Source organism: Canis lupus, chromosome 33 (genome assembly GCF_003254725.2).
Source record: "Canis lupus dingo isolate Sandy chromosome 33, ASM325472v2, whole genome shotgun sequence".
Lineage (NCBI taxonomy): Eukaryota > Metazoa > Chordata > Mammalia > Carnivora > Canidae > Canis > Canis lupus.
The window spans coordinates 12,641,990-12,657,965 of NC_064275.1; the positions used below are offsets into that span (position 1 = coordinate 12,641,990).

The 15,976-nt window shown below is 42.2% G+C and overlaps 1 long non-coding RNA gene across 1 annotated transcript in view; it reads left to right on the top strand.

Annotated features, from left to right (window-relative positions):
- Positions 1-3,633: 3,633 nt before the first annotated feature.
- The window catches only part of LOC118353211 (uncharacterized), a 34,985-nt gene continuing 22,642 nt past the window's right edge, over positions 3,634-15,976 (top strand). Inside the window, exons 1-2 of the long non-coding RNA XR_004811697.2 lie at positions 3,634-4,436; positions 9,628-9,686. This is a non-coding gene — a long non-coding RNA (uncharacterized LOC118353211). The remainder of the gene's footprint in view (positions 4,437-9,627; positions 9,687-15,976) is intronic.

The window sequence follows — 15,976 nt, forward strand, 5'->3', positions numbered from 1 at the left end:
GCCGGGGTGGCCAGAGTCCTGTGAGAAGGTTGGTTGGAGGAGGTAGGAGATAGGGTCAGAGAGGAAGAAACAGATGTCTCCACCCACCCGGTTTTATTTCATTCTTTTTCAGGTACAGTCTCACTAGTGTTACATTCTTCCAGACTCTCTTTACTTCTTTCATCGTTCTCCTTCTTGAGTACAAAGTTCAATTAATCTGCAATGAATATGAAAAGGTCTGAACTCATCCAGTGTGAGGGCAGGATTGATAATGAGATGTAAGGAAACTACTGATTTATTCCATCTCTGCTAAAGCTTTGGACTATGGGCTGCTCCCTTTTCAGGAGCCCCTTTCAACTCCCTGCCTCCTAGGCCCTCCCAGGCCCTCAGCCAGTCATTCAGGTTTTGCAACCCAAGAAGAATAAGCTCTCCAATATTGTGATGGCCCTGCATCTTTGGAAACCAGCCAGACTAACTAATCCAGGAATGAAAAAAAAAAAAAAAAAAAAAGCCATTGGTCTTGCATGGTGTGTATTTCAAAGCGGGGCTGGCTCAGAGCAAAATGGAGGAGGAATTCAGGGGCCTCTTTGGATGGTGACTCGGCTCTCTGAAAAGGAGCCACTAGCTACAAATCATCAGAATCCCGCTCTTCTGCTCCCTGACAAGGGAGAGCTCTATACCATTACCTGCACCGTGCAGTGAGCAGGAATGGTGAAGGCAGCAGGGACAACAGTCGGAAATTCACCTGCCATGAATTTCTATGTAAAAGAGAGATAGAAGATTGTCAAATAAATTTTAAATGGATAAAAATGCAAATTTTATTTGTGTTCTATTCTCAGGTTTCTATTAGATGATCCATATACAGATTGGTCATAGAGCTTCAGACTTGTTTATACAAATGCTTAAGTCAATAATAGAGAAAATATCACTGTATAAAAACATATACCAAAAAAATGTATTATAGATGACTGAAGATGTAAAAGATAAAAGGTGAAGCATGAAAATATATATAAAGAGGAATAAAAATATAAAGTATTACACAACAGAGGTTTGGAAGGGCTTTCTTAAATAAGATTCAAATGCTTAAAATAGTTAAGCATTTTAAATTTTTAAATTTGTAATTTATAATCATAAAAGACTCTATTAACAAAGTTAAAGAACAAATAACAAATTAGGAGAAATATTTTGCAATGTATGTAGCAATAGAAGGATCAGGAATCAGAATATACATGAAGAACTCCTACAACTCAAACCACTCATAAAAATGGTAAGGGGCAAGAAATATGAATAGTCACAGAAATGGAAATGAAGTGCATAGACACTCAAGTTCTAGTAATTGGGGGAAAATAACAAGATATAAATTTTTATATCTATTAACTAGCGAAATTTAGAAGGTGCTATACTACTCAGTTGTGGCAAGGCTGTGGAGAAATGGACAAAGCTTTGGAGGGATAAATTGATCGTATTTATTAAAATATAAAATGTGCCTCTTCCTTAACCTAGCAATTAAATTTCCAGGTATTTTTTTTATCTAAAGTGATGTTAGTACAAGTAAGAAAGAGTCACATGTAAGGATGGATGAAGGAGGGATGCTTGGGTGGCTCAGCAGTTGAGCATCTGCCTTTGGCTCAGGGCATGATCCCGGGGTCCTGGGGTCGAGTCCCACATCAGGCTCCCCATAGGGAGCCTACTTCTCCCTCTGCCTATGTCTCTGCCTCTCTCTCTGTGACTCTCATGAATAAATAAATAAAATCTTTAAAAAAAAAAAAAAGGATGGATGAAGGAGTCACCCATAAAGATGCAGTGTTGCTCCTAATGGAAATATCCTAAACATCAATCAAGAGGAGCATAGATAGATAAACTATGGTGGAACCCATATTCTGGATACCAATCAGCAGTTTTTAAAAATTAAGGAAATCAAATACCCATGGCTTTCAACTGAGAGCAATTTTGCCCGCCAGGAAACATTTGGCAATGAATGTCTAGGGACATTTTTGGTTGTCACCACTGGCAAAGGGGGAAGTGCAACTGGCATCTAGTGAGTACAGGCTAGGGATACTGCAAAGCATTTTAACAATACACAGACTTTCTACATACACATTGGACACCTCACCTCCAAACAACTATATGGTCCCAAATACCTACAGTGTCAAGGTTAAGAAATCTTGCCTTAGTAAGAACTCCAAGTCATCACGTTAAGTGGAAAAAAAAAACAAGCCACACAATAATACATACAGTATTATGCCACTCTGAAAAAAAAAAAAAACAAAAATTAAATTTAAAACTCTGCACATATTTGTGTATAAGTAGTATTTATCTTGAAGAGTAGATATTAAAACATTAACAGTGTTTAATTTCTGGATGGAATAGGGGGAAGGAAACTCAACATAAACTAAAGGAGACCACAACAGTTTATGTTTTTTATATAGTTTGAAATATTCTCACCAAGCACATTTTAAGGTATTATCTGTGTAATTAAAAGAATAAAATCAAAAATGCCAGAGCAATATCCCATTCCTTCGTAAGAGCGTTGAATAAAGCTCTCACGTTCTCCTGAGCTTTGGAATCTCTCACAAACCATTCCCTGTTCTTACGTTTTATAGTCTGAAAAGTAGTGATGGTATTAACATTTGTTTCAGTACTGGTTATGATTTAAAAGTACTTTGAATTCCCTAGAATACAGCTGCTCCTACGGGCTGAATTGTATTCAGCCCAAAATTCATTTGCTTTTTTTTTTAAAGATTTATATATTTATTTACTTATTTATTTATGATAGACACACAGAGAGAGAAAGAGGCAGAGACACAGGCAGAGGGAGAAGCAGGCTCCATGCAGGGAGCCCAATGTGGGACACCATCCCGGGACTCCAGGATCGAGCCCTGGGCCAAAGGCAGGCGCTAAACCGCTGAGCCACCCAGGGATCCCCCCAAAATTCATTTGTTGAAATCCCAACTCCCATTCCCCCAGAACAGGTCCTTAAAGAGGAAATTCATTTAAAATGATGCCATCAAGGTAGTACCCTAATCCTGCATGGCTGGTGTCCTTCTAAGAAGAGAAAGAAACACCAGGGATACTGTACCTGGAGGAAAAACCATGTGAAGACACAGGGAGAAGGCAGCCATCTGCAAGCCAAGGGGAGAGGCCTCAGAAGAAACCAAACCTGTGGACACCTTGATCTTGGACTTGAGCCTCCAGACCTGAGAGACAGACCTGAGACAGAGAGACAAAAAATTTGTCCCCAGACCCGAGAGACAAAAAATTTCTGTGGTTTTAGCCACCCAGTCTATGGTATTCCGTTATGCGGCCCCAGCACACGAATGCTATCAGAATACAGTCAAACAAAATTATCCATTGGTTCCTGGTCTATTCTCACTAAGAAGGGTTAAAGGCGAGAAGCAAACAAAAGTTACTGAGCTAGTTTCATTTCTCAAGTGAGATGAATACAGTAAGTGAAAGCAAATCCATACTTCCAGATGGCAACTGTGCGGCACCCCTGATTGCTGCCACTATGAAGTGATTGTCAAAGATTTCTGTGACAGGTCCTCCTTCCACGCCCTGTGTTCCTTCTCCTCTCCCTACCAATTACCTGCTAACGTGCATACCACTGGCTGTACATCTGCCCTCGCAGACGTCACAGAGCTTGATGCCACAGCACGCAGCAAGGACCGGAGAGCGGGGACGTCGACAAGTATTTGACTCAAGGTTACAGGGAACTGATCACTTCTTTCTCCCCTTTGTATTTCCCATATACCAATGGCTCCTTCTTCACAGGAAAATAAGAGGAAAAGAGCAGGGACCTACAGATCTGAATCTGGCATCAGATGGAAGGGCAAGAGAAACTCTAGATTAGTCAAAAGGGAGGCCGGGGGCCACCCCTCCAATCGGCCTTGCCAATCGGGGCTGACTGCGGAGGAATAGAATGGCAGGCTTAGCCAGGGAGAGGGCCTGACCCAGCACCCCACATCCTCTGTGGCCTCAGTGTGACCTGTAAGCAGTCCAGGAGCTTCCTTTGTCCCAGAGGGAATAGCTGCGGCTGGCTGGCTGGGGAGTTCACCGTTTGGGGTAACACAGTGATCCTGAGGAAGGGAGCCCGAGCCCGGCTATCAAGCTGGGGGTCAATGGGAGTCACAGCCATAAGTAATGGGAGCATCAGAAATGTGGAGGTGGGGTGCTCAGGAACAGCACAGCTGCTTAGAGCCCCCTGCGGGGCTGCTGAGAGCACAGTAGCAGGTGGGTGGGGGCTGAGGCGGTGAGGCTGGCCGCCCTGGCCACCGGCAGGCCCAACGAGGCCCGGCACCGCTCGCAGAGGCCTAGCTGGACCGGAGCCTCCTCCCAGTCCCAGGCCGCTGCATGCACCCACACCTTGGGGACACTCCGCTCCTTCTGCACCCTCTGGCCTTCCTGGGAAGGAGGAGATGGAAGAGGTACCACCTGAAAGGAAAGAATCAGCCCTGACGGTGAGTCCAGCTCTGAGCAGATGCACTATTTACCTAAAAGCGCCTGTTGTAGCCAGAAGAGACTTAATTATCCCTAATGACCAAGTTTAAGTTTTGGCCCCACTAGCAAAAAGGGGGGAGGGGGTCACGGTGCATGAAAAAATCAGTTACAGAAAACTGTCAAAGCTTCTTTTATTCCCCCTCATGAGTTGCTCTGTATGTTTCCACTTTCTCTTCTCACTTTTTAGACATTTTTTAATAAACAAAGCATAAATGTGAAGGACCCTCTAGAGCCGACTGCAAAGACCACTTTATAAAATGATGCATGCTTGCAGCTCCCTGGCAGCAGACACTTGGCTGGGGAGTACTGGTGCGGTGTGGTGTGAACTGGGCTCCTGCAGAGTCAGGCCCCCCCCCCACCCTCGCCCCCTCCCACCCCCCACTCCCAGCCCCATACAGGCTGAGGGTGCAGGGACTCTTGGCAGGAAACCACAGAAAAGGAAAGACCTGGGCATCCACCTTCCAAGAGGCGCCTCTGAACATTAAGTTTCTTTTCTCGGATGCTTCACCAAGAGAAGTGCAGAGAATGTAAAAAAGAGGACCCAAGAGAGGTTTCTGCCCTTCCTTATTAAAATAACTACGTATTTGCAATACACCTTTCAATACCCCAAGGGTTAACTGGGCATTTTGCTTGATTTGCATGCTACTAATTTCCTTTTGAATATATCATTATTGCTGTAAGTAGATGCAGATGCTTAAATTAATTTTATTGTTAATGCCTCAAGGCATTTTTAGGAAAAGCACATAAAGCTTTTAAAAATCCAATAAATTATATAGAACCTTAATTTACTTTGCGTTATACCTTCAACTGAAGAAGGACATAAAGTATGTTCTTAAATTTAGATCTTGCTTTTATCACCAATTGAGTAAGTATCCGACTTAACTAAAATGGGCAAGACACACTCTTGATATGTTATTTATGTGCTAACAATCCCTCATTAGTCAGAAAAATAATTACATATTGACAAAATTGATAAGAAGCTTATAAACTATCTTATTAATCTGCGAATAATGATAACTGGGAGGCATATTATGTTAAGCAAACGCCAATAGAAATGAAAGTTTTTCTGGACCCATTCTATAAAAATGTCTATTCATCCACTCTACCTTCTAGGCACAGACTTCTGACTGCAATTGTCAGCAGAAATTTCCTCAATTCAGTTAATTATGCCCAATAACATTTGGGGCAGATTAAATAAGTATTTTATAAAGATAAACAAAAATAGAGAATGATGCATACTAAAAATTATAGAAGAATAATTGCATACAGTTTAAAATTCAATTGTAATCCAAATGAGACTGCCCTTCACTGGACTTCCTCTCTCCTCCCAAATATGCCCTGGAGGTCAGGCTTGATATGTCATAGCTCAACTCACAAACTTAATTCCAATATAAATAATGTCATTTTTACTAAAGTGTCCATGTGGAAATGAAAGAAAGTAAAACATCAGAAATGCTCTTCTTTAACCAGTGTTTATATTTCTCTCAGCTTCCTCTTCTACCTCAACTGCCAGGAACTCTTCTGCGCATGTGCAACCCTTTCTCTGCTCACAGAATTATCTCCCCCAAGATCTCAATCTGCTTTTTTTAAGTTGGACATTTTGGCTCATCCTTAACTTCCTCAATTTGTAGCCTGACCCATCAGCCACCTCAACAAGACGGAAGTCCCCCCAAAGGTTTACCCTCACCAGGACTCAAGAGAGGTATTAAAAAATAAACGGGCAAACAAGAAATTTTACGAGTTAATTGGAGCATGTGTTACTTCCAACAGGGCAGTGCCAAACTGGAAGTGGTTCAGGGATAAAATTATATAGAGATAGAGAAAGTGCAGAAGCAAAGAAAAGAAATCATTGGATTGGCTGTAGCTTAAAGCCTGGTTGGCAGTTTGTGATTGGTTCTCCTTAGCGTTTCAATTTTGTAACTTTGAGGCATTTGCAGGTTTAGATTTTGGTTTGCTGACCTAGGCCACTAGGATTAGGGTTCGGGTTAGGCTAGAGCCAAAACAGTCTAATGGGCTCCTCGTTAAATTAATTTAACAGGAGCTTTTAAATAACAAATGCTCTGTTACTGATACTAAAGTCTAAGATTGCCTCATCCTCAAACACACTCAACTTCCCATTCACTCAGCTATAGAACATGCAGCCAGGTCCTGGGCTAAGCATCCAGCAGCCCCTCCTGGGGAATCCAGGAAGCCAGGGGAAATGACACAGCACTACTCGGTTTGGCTTCTGGTCCCTGTGAGTCATCAAATTCTTTTCATCTGCAGACCCTGTCTGCATTTGACACCAATTGTGACCTTCCGCCACAAGTGTCTATTGGAACAGTCACTTTTTTCTATCAGTGTTGTCAATACAACAATTCAAAAGAAATTTTTGGCCTCCTTAGTACAAATGCAAAATTCATCATTTCAACATGGTTTTCTCTGACTAGGTTTCTGTGACATCGCTTCCTTCCCAAACACTCTGACTGCAAGTGTTTATTACCCAAGAAAATTTCTCTCAGCTCTGCATAATCTCCACTGTGAGCCTCTGTTTTTTTTTTTCTTTTTTGCTGTATTACATCCCTTATCCACTGTAAGCCGTATCAGTGGAAGGATTTTTTATCACACTCTTGCTTTGGCAGAATTTTCAGGTTGTATTCATACAGAAAGAAGTTCCTCTCCTTGATCGGTTAAGATCTCTGTGAAATATTCTATTTCCCCGCATGAACTAATCCCTTAAATAAGCACTAGAGGATTTCTCTTTTGCTATTTTATTCACTTGTGAGATGCTGAGGCCATGGAGTCACCAATTTTCTTGGACCAACTCAGGGGGTTGCCTCCCACTAGCAATCCACATCAGTCATCCCAAATAGCCCGAGTTGCCTGGATTTGGTACAAAGCAAATACCCACAAAAGAACTGAAGCAAAAAAAAAAAAAGAAAAAGAAAAGAAAGAAAAGAACTGAAGCCATGCACATAAATATTGATATTTATCATTCTTAATATAAAATCACTGACAGGGCTGCAAGACTAATTATATTCTAATTATTGCTCTAAAACTAATGGGCGTTGGTGAAAGATTCTCCAAGCTGAGTGTTCTGCTAAGAACTAACAATTCCAGAATTCTTAGCATTTTGGAAGTTTGTTATTGACTTTCATGCCAGGATTCACAGCAGCAGTGCACCCTCAAGCTCCATGGAACCACACTCTCACTCTTAAATGCTGAACACCCTATAGTGTAGGACTCAAACAAAAACAGGCTACTCTTCAAAAGTCCATTCAAATTTTCAGTTATTTAAGCCCTGCCCCAGAAACATCCTAAATGAGTTATGTTGCTGAATACCACTCCATTTCTCCAACTCCCAACTATTTTTCACTGCCTAGTTTTCCATTAGTAACCTTCAGTAATTCAACATTTAGGGTTTTTTATAAAGTACCTGAAGTTTTATACAACTATCAGAAGGAAACGAATTTTTTTTTTTTTTTTTTTTTTAAGGAACATGCTTTGCAAATGCCTTTGAACTAGTTCATTTACAAACATGGCTCAACTGGAGATGTTTCAATAGACACAGAAGAATTTCGGTTGTTCCTGATTTGGGGACTTCTGGCTCTTGGGCCACATAGTTTTCCTTATCAAAGAGGTCGCCTGCCAAAACACTTTGATCCTGCTTCTCCTCTCCCCTCCCCTGCCCAAGATAAAGTCCTTAAGTATTAAAGGAGCATCCTATTTTCATAGATGCAAACATGAGCTTAAGCCAAATACAGTAGCATCCAATGCAGAGCTCGTGGTAAAGCTGGAAAGTGGTGCGCAGGTGAACACAGCCCTTCGTCTCAAACCCTTTTTGTCAGTATCACTGTCCATTGTGACTGTGGAAGGGTCATTAGAGTGCACAGTGGCAGCTAGTCTTGATGGCAGGCATGTCAGAACAGAAGTAACATATTTTACTCATCCACCCAGAAGTTCCTTTCTTCAGAAATCCAAAGAGAGCAGCTTCATGAATAAAAATGTATTCTGAAACTTCTGTTTCTTCCCCAGAGGGCCAACACACATAGCCCAAAGAGGACAAAGGGATATATACTTGCAGATCTGTGTGTATTCAAGTTTCTACAGCTAAATGGAATCCTGTTGGAACCTGAAGACATCAAATATTGAATATTAAAGAATATCTTCTGCTTTGTCGTTATTGTTCTATGTTTCATTTGTAATTAGCACTTGATGAGTTTAGTTAATAATATACACTAATTTTTGCATGGTCTGATCACAGAAGTCTTAATGAAACTATAAGTCAAGGCTGATATTTTCAGCCTGTAGGACACATCGTTTCCATCTGTCTTCAGGTCATTTCAGCACAATATGGTAGGAGCAATCACAGGAAACAGTCCAGGATGGAAAAGAGAAACAGGGTCGTGTTTCTCATTAATAGGAAAAATCTCTCCTTTCTCCCTTCTTCAGATTACATAAAAATGTTTTATCTCTACTTTCATAGCATTTATTACTTATTAAAAACATATTACCTATCTATGGAAGCAATATCATCATGTAAGATTTAGAAAATAGAGAAAATATTTTTTTTTTAAAAAGTAACTATGGTCTCGGTACTACCATAACCAAAATCTTTAAAGCTGGACAGAGCTGGGTTGAGACTGTCATGAGTAGATGTGTGACTTTAGACAAACAATGGTCTTCTTCTCTATGTCTTAATTTTACTCATATGCAAAATGAAATTACAAACCAATGTTTAGGTATCATTCTCAAGTGAAGAATCAAAGCCTGAGTCTCCTCCATGTTAAAACCAGTTAGCCTGCATTTGTATGCCCTGGCATCATAACATAATATAATGATTCTTAGGAGAAAATGGATAACCTAGCACTAACATGGTATTGCTGCCACTTCCCCAATCCCTGAAATCATAAGTGAAGGCTGTTAGCTCAACAAGTAATACCAATCTTTAATGTTTGAGATGTCAGCTAACTAGAGAACAGCAACAAGAGTAGAAGAATGGCAGAGGTGAATTCTAGAAACTTTGGGCCTCAAACATGCTGAGTCTCTTAGTTCTGCTTTGGAGAAGATGGCTCCTCTCAAGTTCCTCAAGGAAAAATCACCATGACTGGAACTCAAGCTTAATCAAAAAGACTACTCCATATCACTGAGACAAAACACTTTTTCTTACAGGCACCCAGCAGATGTTAAGGAACAGACAACCTAAAGGCTACAGAGGGAACCAATCACCAGTAGGTATTTTAATGTCTATACATACTTGCCCAGTTTAGAATTTAAGTATCAGTCCCAACGATAGCAATTATTGCATCACATCCAAAAAAAAAAAAAAACACATTCTTAAAATCAATTACAGTCACTGCATTTGCATACTTAGTTTCTTCCAATACACAATTTACATATGTGTCTCCAAATTGTTGACCTCTGACTTTTTTTTTAATAATAAATTTATTTTTTATTGGTGTTCAATTTACCAACATACAGAATAACACCCAGTGCTCATCCCGTCAAGTGCCCCCCTCAGTGCCCGTCACCCATTCACCCCCACCCCCTGCCCTCCTCCCCTTCCACTACTCCTAGTTCGTTTCCCAGAGTCAGGAGTCTTTATGTTCTGTCTCCCTTTCTGGTATTTCCCACACATTTCTTCTCCCTTCCCTTATATTCCCTTTCACTATTATTTATATTCCCCAAATGAATGAGAACATATAATGTTTGTCCTTCTCCGACTGACTTACTTCACTCAGCATAATACCCTCCAGTTCCATCCACGTTGAAGCAAATCGTGGGTATTTGTCGTTTCTAATGGCTGAGGAATATTCCATTGTATACATAGACCACATCTTCTTTATCCACTCATCTTTCGATGGACACCGAGGCTCCTTCCACAGCTTGGCTATTTTGGCCATTGTTGCTATAAACATCAGGGTGCAGGTGTCCCTGCGTTTCATTGCATCTGTATCTTTGGGGTAAATCCCCAACAGTGCAATTGCTGGGTCGTAGGGCAGGTCTATTTTTAACTCTTTGAGGAACCTCCACACAGTTTTCCAGAGTGGCTGCACCAGTTCACATTCCCACCAACAGTGTAAGAGGGTTCCCTTTTCTCCGCATCCTCTCCAACATTTGTTGTTTCCTGCCTTGTTAATTTGCCCCATTCTCACTGGTGTGAGGTGGTATCTCATTGTGGTTTTGATTTGCATTTCCCTGATGGCAAGTGATGCAGAGCATTTTCTCATGTGCATGTTGGCCATGTCTATGTCTTCCTCCGTGAGATTTCTGTTCATGACTTTTGCCCATTTCATGATTGGATTGTTTGTTTCTTTACTGTTGAGTTTAAGAAGTTCTTTATAGATCTTGGAAACTAGCCCTTTATCTGATACGTCATTTGCAAAAATCTTCTCCCATTCTGTAGGTTGTCTTTTAGTTTTGTTGACTGTATCCTTTGCTGTGCAAAAGCTTCTTATCTTGATGAAGTCCCAATAGTTCATTTTTGCTTTTGTTTCTTTTGCCTTCATGGATGTATCTTGCAAGAAGTTACTGTGGCCGAGTTCAAAAAGGGTGTTGCCTGTGTTCTCCTCTAGGATTTTGATGGAATCTTGTTTCACATTTAGATCTTTCATCCATTTTGAGTTTATCTTTGTGTATGGTGAAAGAGTGTGGTCTAGTTTCATTCTTCTGCATGTGGCTGTCCAATTTTCCCAGCACCATTTATTGAAGAGAATGTCTTTCTTCCAATGGATAGTCTTTCCTCCTTTATCGAATATTAGTTGACCATAAAGTTCAGGGTCCACTTCTGGGTTCTCTGTTCTGTTCCATTGATCTGTGTGTCTGTTTTTGTGCCAGTACCACACTGTCTTGATGACCACAGCTTTGTAGTACAACCTGAAATCTGGCTTTGTGATGCTCCCAGATATGGTTTTCTTTTTTAAAATTCCCCTGGCTATTCGGGGTCTTTTCTGATTCCACACAAATCTTAAAATAATTTGCTCTAACTCTCTGAAGAAAGTCCATGGTATTTTGATAGGGATTGCATTAAACGTGTAAATTGCCCTGGGTAACAATGACATTTTCACAATATTAATTCTGCCAATCCATGAGCATGGAAGATTTTTCCATCTCTTTGTGTCTTCCTCAATTTCTTTCAGAAGTGTTCTATAGTTTTGAGGGTATAGATCCTTTACATCTTTGGTTAGGTTTATTCCTAGGTATCTTATGCTTTTGGATGCAATTGCAAATGGGATTGACTCCTTAATTTCTCTTTCTTCAGTCTCATTGTTAGTGTATAGAAATGCCACTGACTTCTGGGCATTGATTTTGTATCCTGCCACGCTACCAAATTGCTGTATGAGTTCTAGCAATCTTGGGGTGGAGGCTTTTGGGTTTTCTATGTAGAGTATAATGTCATCGGCGAAGAGGGAGAGTTTGACTTCTTCTTTGCCAATTTGAATGCCTTTAATGTCTTTTTGTTGTCTGATTGCTGAGGCTAGGACTTCCAGTACTATGTCGAATAGCAGTGGTGAGAGTAGACATCCCTGTCTTGTTCCTGATCTTAGGGGAAAGGCTCCCAGTGCTTCCCCACTGAGAATGATATTTGCTGTCAGCTTTTCATAGATGGCTTTTAAGATGTCGAGGAATGTTCCCTCTATCCCTACACTCTGAAGAGTTTTGATCAGGAATGGATGCTGTATTTGTCAAATGCTTTCTCTGCATCTAATGAGAGGATCATATGGTTCTTGGTTTTTCTCTTGCTGATATGATGAATCACATTGATTGTTTTACGGGTGTTGAACCAGCCTTGTGTCCCGGGAATAAATCCTACTTGGTCATGGTGAATAATTTTTTTAATGTACTGTTGGATCCTATTGGCCAGTATCTTGTTGAGAATTTTTGCATCCATGTTCATCAGGGATATTGGTCTGTAATTCTCCTTTTTGGTGGGGTCTTTGTCTGGTTTTGGAATTAAGGTGATGCTGGCCTCATAGAACGAATTTGGAAGTACTCCATCTCTTTCTATCTTTCCAAACAGCTTTAGTAGAATAGGTATGGTCTCTTCTTTAAACGTTTGATAGAATTCCCCTGGGAAGCCATCTGGCCCTGGACTCTTGTGTCTTGGGAGGTTTTTGATGACTGCTTCAATTTCCTCCCTGGTTATTGGCCTGTTCAGGTTTTCTATTTCTTCCTGTTCCAGTTTTGGTAGTTTGTGGCTTTCCAGGAATGCGTCCATTTCTTCTAGATTGCCTAATTTATTGGCGTATAGCTGTTCATACTATGTTTTTAAAATCGTTTGTATTTCCTTGGTGTTGGTAGTGATCTCTCCTTTCTCATTCATGATTTTATTAATTTGAGTCTTCTCTCTCTTCTTTTTAATAAGGCTGGCTAATGGTTTATCTATCTTATTAATTCTTTCAAAGAACCAACTCCTGGTTCTGTTGATCTGTTCCACAGTTCTTCTGGTCTCGATTTCGTTGAGTTCTGCTCGAATCTTAATTAACTCTCTTCTTCTCCTGGGTGTAGGATCTATCTGCTGTTTTTTCTCTAGCTCCTTTATGTGTAAGGTTAGCTTTTGTATTTGAGTTCTTTCCAGTTTTTGGATGGATGCTTGTATTGCGATGTATTTCCCCCTTAGGACTGCTTTTGCTGCATCCCAAAGATTTTGGATGGTTGTATCTTCATTCTCATTAGTTTCCATGAATGTTTTTAATTCTTCCTTAATTTCCTGGTTGACCCTTTCATCTTTTAGCAGGATGGTCCTTAACCTCCACATGTTTGAGGTCCTTCCAAACTTCTTGTTGTGATTTAGTTCTAATTTCAAGGCATCATGGTCTGAGAATATGTAGGGGATGATCCCAGTCTTTCGGTATCAGTTCAGACCCAATTTGTGACCCAGTATGTGGTCTATTCTGGAGAAATTTCCATGTGCACTTGAGAAGAATGTGTATTCAGTTGAGTTTGGATGTAAAGTTCTGTAGATATCTGTGAAATCCATCTGGTCCAGTGTATCATTTAAAGCTCTCGTTTCTTTGGAAATGTTGTGCTTAGAAGACCTATCTAGAATAGAAAGAGCTAGATTGAAGTCACCAAGTATAAGTGTATTATTATCTAAGTATTTCTTCACTTTGGTTATTAATTGATTGATATATTTGCAGCTCCCACATTCAGGGCATATATATTGAGGATTGTTAAGTCCTCTTGTTGGATAGATCCTTTAAGCATGAGATAGTGTCCCTCTTCATCTCTCACTACGGTCTTCGGGGTAAATTTTAGTTTATCGGATATAAGGATGGCTACCCCTGCTTTCTTTTGAGGACCATTCGAATGGTAAATGGTTCTCCAACCTTTTATTTTCAGGCTGTAGGTGTCCTTCTGTCTAAAATGAGTCTCTTGTAGACAGCAAATAGATGGGTCCTGCTTTTTTATCCAGTCTGAAACCCTGCACCTTTTGATGGGGTCATTAAGCCCGTTCACGTTCAGATTTACTATTGAGAGATATGAGTTTAGGGTCATCATGATATCTATTCAGTCCTTATTTTTGTGGAATGTTCCACTGAACTTCTTCTTAAAGGGGAATTTTAAGAGTCCCCCTTAAAATTTCTTGCAGAGCTGGTTTGGAGGTCACATATTCTTTCAGTTCCTGACTGTCTTGGAAGCTCTTTATCTCTCCTTCCATTTTGAATGAGAGCCTTGCTGGATAAAGTATTCTTGGTTGCATGTTCTTCTCATGTAGGACCCTGAATATATCCTGCCAGCCCTTTCTGGCCTGCCAGGTCTCTGTGGAGAGGTCTGCTGTTACCCTAATACTCCTCCCCATAAAAGTCAGGGATTTCTTGTCTCTTGCTGCTTTAAGGATCTTCTCTTTATCTTTGGAATTTGCAAGCTTCACTATTAAATGTCGAGGTGTTGAACGGTTTGTATTGATTTTAGGGGGGGATCTCTCTATTTCCTGGATCTGAATGCCTGTTTCCCTTCCCAGATTAGGAAAGTTTTCAGCTAGAATTTGTTCAAATACATATTCTGGCCCTCTGTCCCTTTCGGCGCCCTCGGGAACCCCAATTAAACGTAAGTTTTTCTTTCTCAGGCTGTCGTTTATTTCCCTTAATCTATCTTCATGGTCTTTTAATTGTTTGTCTCTTTTTTCCTCAGTTTCTCTCTTTGCTATCAACTTGTCTTCTATGTCACTCACTCGTTCTTCCACCTCGTTAACCCTCGTCGTTAGGACTTCTAGTTTGGATTGCATCTCATTCAATTGATTTTTAATTTCTGCCTGATTAGCTCTAAATTCTGCAGTCATGAAGTCTCTTGAGTCCTTTATGCTTTTTTCTAGAGCCACCAGCAGCTGTATAATAGTGCTTCTGAATTGGCTTTCTGACATTGAATTGTAATCCAGATTTTGTAACTCTGTGGGAGAGAGGACTGTTTCTGATTCTTTCTTTTGAGGTGAGGTTTTCCTTCTAGTCATTTTGCTCAGCGCAGAGTGGCCAAAAGCAAGTTGTATTGGGAAAAGGAGAAAAAGAGAGGAGAGAAAGAAGGAAAGAAAAGAGAAAGAGAAAAAAAAAGGAAGAAAAAAAACGAAAAAAAAAGAAAAAGAAAGAAAGGAGAAAAAAGGGGGGTGGGGGAAGGAAACAAATCAAAAAGCAAACAAAACAAAACAAAACAAAACAAAACAAAAAAAAGAACCACGGGGGAGTATCTTCTGATTCTGTGTACTTTAAGTCCCTTGGCTTCTCCTGGAAGTTGTCCGTCCAGCTGGTGTTCTGGGGGAGGGGCCTGTTGTGCTGATTCTCAGGTGTTAGCACTTGGGGGAGCTGCTGTGCCCCTGCCTGGTGCAGGGCTCAGTGGGGGTTGTTTACCCCGTGAGGCCCCAGGAGCAACAGCCCCAGTGGCGGGGCCAGCTCTGCAGCCCTGGATTCAGCCCCCGCAGTAGCTCCGGAGCTCTTCGTCTGCAGGGCCTGGAGGCTCCGGGGCGGGGCCGCTGATCTGCTCAGCTGGGGCAGGAGCGTCCTCGCTGTCCTGGGCCCTCCCGGCCTCTGCCTGTCCCGGGGGAGGCCGGATCCTGGGCTGTGTCCCGGCGCCCTGTGCTCCGGCGCCTGCGCTGTTGGATTCGCGCTCCCGCCCCGCAGCCCCCTCCGCGGAGCCGCCCCCGAGCCCCCCGAGCTGCCCCCGCCCCGCAGCCCCCTCCGCGGAGCCGCCCCCGAGCCCCCCGAGCTGCCCCCGCCCCGCAGCCCCCTCCACGGAGCCGCCCCCGAGCCCCCCGAACTGCTCCCCCCCGCAGCCCCCTCCGCGGAGCCGCCCCCGAGCCCTCCGAGCTGCTCCGGGGGCCGCGCAGCCACCTCCGCGGAGCCGCCCCCGAGCCCCCCGAGCTGCTCCGGGTCCCCCGTGCGCGCTGCAGCCCTTAGGGAGCTCGGCGCACTCCCCCGGGGCGCAGGTGCCTGTTAGTGTCCCCGGGAGCCCGCGGGCCTCCCCGCCCTCCGGGTCCTGCTCCACCTCCCTGGAGCCCCTTTCCCCCGGGAAGGTCGGTGCAGCTCCTGCG